Source organism: Rutidosis leptorrhynchoides, chromosome 4 (genome assembly GCF_046630445.1).
Source record: "Rutidosis leptorrhynchoides isolate AG116_Rl617_1_P2 chromosome 4, CSIRO_AGI_Rlap_v1, whole genome shotgun sequence".
In the NCBI taxonomy this organism is placed as follows: Eukaryota; Viridiplantae; Streptophyta; class Magnoliopsida; order Asterales; family Asteraceae; genus Rutidosis; species Rutidosis leptorrhynchoides.
This window is the reverse complement of record NC_092336.1, coordinates 5,608,741-5,614,048: the sequence shown is the minus strand read 5'-3', so window position 1 is coordinate 5,614,048 and position 5,308 is coordinate 5,608,741.

Sequence of the window (5,308 nt, the reverse complement as noted above, 5' to 3'; positions counted from 1 at the left end):
GCTTTTACTCTAGATAAGTTTTCCGGAATAACCCTTCACCGGTGTTTGCAATATATTTTTGTGGGTTTGGCGGGTTTCAGATTTGAAAATTTTAGCTCAAAACTTGCGGTTTTGTGTCACCCACTTGCTAACCTTGTATTGGGAAAGCAACACGTCCAGTTTACTTGCTCCGTATATTACCTTTTGATAAACTACCATCCAGTTGTAAAGGAAAGCGTTGAACAAGCAACTGTTAAGGCAATGTCCAGTGACATGCTTTTGATTATGGTCTTTAACGTGTCGGACGCAATTACTATCCTTTGTAGGAGCAATAGTAAAGCTCACCCTTATGATTTTTTGGTCTGGCACAAGGTCCTGTCTTCGACCATGCTATGAAACCACCGTTCTTACGGTTGACACCCGATTTGGGTCAGGTGACCTAATGAATTCCAGGTGAATTCCTAGGATTTTACGTTCAATGGTAATGAACGCATTGAAAATAGGGTTTTCAGAAAATAAATCGGTTTTAATTTGATCAAATATTTTCTCGTTCAAGCTCGAGTTTAGATATCATTGATTTCCATGAGTTTGTAATTCTCAATCTTTAAGGTCAATCTCTAGGATTGAGTAATATCAGACTTAAAAGCTGATTTTTGATCTTTAAAGGAGATTATCCTTTCTGAAGATCTGATTTATTAGTCTTATCAAGCTAATTTGCACGGTGCCCCCCATTGTACGAGATAAATCCTTCTCATGGTTAGGATAAATCTGACCACTTGGCAACCCTGTTTGATGCTGAGGTCCGTGGATTTCCTGCTGATTTTAGAGATGACTTTTCTAGATTTTTCATCAACCTACAGCTGGTCTGGACGACAACTTCATGACCTAAATCAAGAAGCGCGTTTCTTTTTCGGAAGACTTTACTTCCTTTTAACGATGGAATTGATTCATCGTGTAGATCCATCTCTTCTTTTCTTTTATCGGGTAAAACAGTTTAGTTTAGTCCAAAGCAAAATTATCTTCAATTATTTGTTACAGAAATATGTGATATATGTTTAAGATAACTTGGTAATTTTTCCCACACTTGGCTTTTATTTTCCTTTTTATTGTCCTCTATTCCATTTTAAATGAATTTTAACATTTTGGTTTGTTTCTCAATTTATGTCCTTTCTGAGGTAACAATAATTTCGGTGTTAACACCTAGTTTTATCGTTTATAAATATGTATAAACATGATTTTGAGTTCATTTAATTGAAAATTTTGAAAAATTTTACTAGAATTGGGTAGTCAGTATATAAGACTAGGGCTGTTCTTTATCAGAGAGCACTAGATTCTAATACAACTACTACTTTACTAGTATTTCTAATGGTAACCAAGTGTATAAAGTAAAAATTTTAAAATCCGAAAGAATTTAACCCCTTCCCACACTTAAGATCTTGCAATGCCCTCATTTGCAAGAAATCAGTAACAATTTAAATTATTGAGGGTGATTAGCGTAGAAAAATGATTAAATTTTACCAAAGTTTCCAAACATATTGGCGTTTGTTTGTTGAATGATAAATGGTGCATATCATTTGTTCATTCCGTCTGTTGTTACATCACATTTATTTGTCATCTTGTCTTCAAAATTAGTAGCTTTTGCTGAACTTAATGTCAGTCTTTGAAAATGCGCTGTTTTACCCTGTTTTGTACAATTTACAATATACATACATACAAATATAAACATGCATGGCAATTTGAAATGGGACTTAATATCCTACTTTCAAATCCTAAATGTGAAATATTAGTACACAATAATAATAAAAATGATAAAGATTACATAAGTATATTCAATAACATAAGTTTAAACATGAATAAGTAAAAAGATAAAAACATAAAAATCATATAAATAACCAAATGGAACCAAATCAGTCTGGATAGGGGTTCCAGTTCATCTCATCAGGTGGGTTCCATTGTTGGTTATAGGTGTTCTGATAGGCTTGGTTATAGTCATACCGGTTAAAGGGTGGTCGGATATCGGGGCTGTGTGGCGGAAAATGAGCAGGTCGAGTAGGTACATAGTTATTTGGTACCTGATATGATAGCTGGCTCATGATTTGGTGCTGATGAACTACCCAGCTATCATGTTGGCGTCGCCTATAATCCTCGTATACTCGCTCGGAGTTCCACTGCTCGTACATACTATGTCTGGCCGTGTTCCTCATTACTTCCTCATCTATACGAACGTGGACGTCAAGAATAGCATCTCGAAAGACATCCCTAATGTCTTTCGCGTCCTCCATTTCCTCATCTGAGCCTCTCTCTACCTGAGGATGAGATCCCTCATAGGGTACTGCCTGGTTACGTCTACTTTTCAATACCTTAGCACCCACATAAACTTTCAATCCTAAGGGCTCAACCTGTTCTCTACAAAGCTGTAATGGACCCCCTTGGTTCCTATCAACACCTAAATACTCTCCAATGAGAGTAACAAAAATACCTCCTCCTATTATACTCCCGTCCTGCATTCCCTCTACCATTTTAAATAAATAAAAAGTAACACAGTAAGGGATATTGACAAAGCTTCTAGGATCCCGAATAAACTTTAGGTAGAATAAATCATGTAAGGTAATTTTTTCTTTATTGTGACCTCTCTGTGTAATTGAGTTAGCCAAAAATCTATGAATAATACGAAGCTCGGCTCTGTCAATATGTGTATAGGAGTGTCCTCATGCTCGTGTAAAAACATCAAAATGTGACATACGCCTCCAAATGGCGTCAGCGTCAAAATTACTATCTACCCTTTCACCATAATGAATCAAATTTGTACAATCGGGTAATAGCAACTCGCCAGGAGTATATATCTGTAAGGCCCTGGCCATGTCCAGCATGGACATTCTGTACATCCTACCGCCAAGGATAAACCTAAGAAATCTTATATCATCTATTCTAACTATATTTGTATCAAGTGATACAGTACTCATCAACTCAACACACCATTCCTTATATACAGGTCTACGAATGGTGAAAAGACGTTCCCAATCTGTAAAAGAAGAACTGCCATACCTTTGTACCAAAAGCTGTCTAACACGGTCAGCTAGATGGACCGTTTCCAAAGGGGCCCAATCGATTACCCTTGGCACCTCTACATTTTTTGTTACCAATTTGAATTTGTTCCTTTGATATGTCTCGTAATCTCTCCATCTCCTCTCAAATCTCAGATTAGGATGCAGAGTGTGCTCAGGAATCGTTGGGAATTCTACTGGTGGCCTCATTGGGAATACTATGAATTCATCAACAAACTGTACCGGATCATAATAAGGTATGTGCTGATTAGGCTGTTGTTTTGGTTCTTGTTGTGGTTCTTGTTCGTGTTGCATTTCTGGTTCTGGCTCTGGTGCTGGTGCTGGTCGTCTAGATGATGATGCTCCTGAACCTCCAGTATCGGCTTTCTGCAAAACACATTAAACACAAAATTTGTGCATCCAAATATGCATTAGTGTTAGCAAAATAACAACTTAAAACAATCACTATAACATGTTAAATCAAAATTAAACTTATACACATTTTCACAATTTTTCACAATTCTACACTTTTCAAATAAGCACATATGAAAATGTATACAAAGTTCATAAGCATTTAACTCAAATAACATGTCAAAATAGTCATTACTAATAATTAAACAAGTCTCAAATGACAATTACATCAAATTAATCAAGTTCATGAATTTTGGACTTAAAAAGTCCACTTTAATCTCCAAAAATCATGTTTAGGATCAATGTTTGGATCATTTAACTATCTAAACATGTTACACTACTCAATTTAGCAATAATTCATGACAAAAATTGACCATAACCTGTTTATATCAAAAAGCCCCAAATTGCTCAAGAACACTAACCCTAGATTTCTAAAAATTTTGAAGTTTTTGGCTTCAAATCATGTTAAATAGCATCAATCTAGGTTATACATGCATAAAATACTAACAATTTAACACTAATTACACTAGAAATTAACAAAATTGCATTAGGTAAAAAATTGATAATTATCACAAAAACTAGGAATTTATAGAGTTTAGGGGTGTAATTTTTACCATTTTGCTGAAGAATGAGAATCTAGGCATGATTCGAGCAAGAAAAATGACGAATTACGGTGGATTTTGGTGAATTTTGATGAAGATTTGAGAGTATTTTCGTATATGTTGTGTGTGTGTTGGTGTGAGGCAGAAGCAGGTCGACTGGGACTTTTGTGTCTGGCCTGATTTCCAGGGCCATGCGATCACATGGCTGCAAAGGCCAAACTCCATACGATCGCATGGAGTCCCGGGTACAGTACTTTGCTTTTTTTTTTTTTTTTACAAAACCTTATAACTTCTAAAACATATAATTAATAAAATTCTAAAAATTTTATTTTCCTTTAGGAGCGAGGGCATTTCGGATCGTTGTCCTAGTCTGTCCCTTGACAAAATTTTTAAAATTTGTCAAATCAAAGCGCGGTTTTAAAAGTAAAGATTTTTGAGTTTTTTTTTTTTTTTTTTTTTTTTATGTTTTTGGCATTCTTTAATTCAATAAGATTAAAAATAATGATAATAAAAGTTCTCGTCCCTCCCCCGGGTAAAGCAATTTCGTTTCAACGACCTAGTCTTCAACTCACGACGAATTTTAAAAATCATATTTTTAACTTAGCGAAATAAAGTAAATTTTTGTTTTTAAATTCACACCAAACTTAAATTTAAAATGCATAAAATTAAAAATTCATATTAAACTTAATTAAAAATTCATATTATAAATTTACACCAAACTTATATTATATTTTTGTTTTTATACATACAAACTTATATTAAAAAGATTAATTTTTCAAATATTTACAAACTTAAATATATTGATTTTACAAAGTTCAAAATATTAATTTAATATTTATATATTAATTTTAAAAACATGGTAAAAATAAAATTAAAAATCTTTTTGGCTTTTATCCCACTTTAATCAATCAAATATTATCAAAAATATGCGCCCCTCTTTTCGGTAAAGTAATTTCGGTTCCATGACCTAATTTAACTCATGACGAATTTTTGAAATATTTTGGGTTGATTGATTAAAGATATTTATACCTTAAGAATAAACGTTAAATTTCGCAGTGATGTAATAAATTTTTGAATGATATCAATAATTTTGGTCGCCAAACCTAATTTTATTCAATACCAATTTAATACTTTATAGCGAACAAATTAGCGTTTATTATCAAAAGGTTAAAAAAAAAAAAAAAAAAAAACTGTACAGACTTACCTGTGAGATAGTATTCTTAGTGATACGATCTATCCCATTCATAAGATAGTCGGTTTAATTGGTTTTCC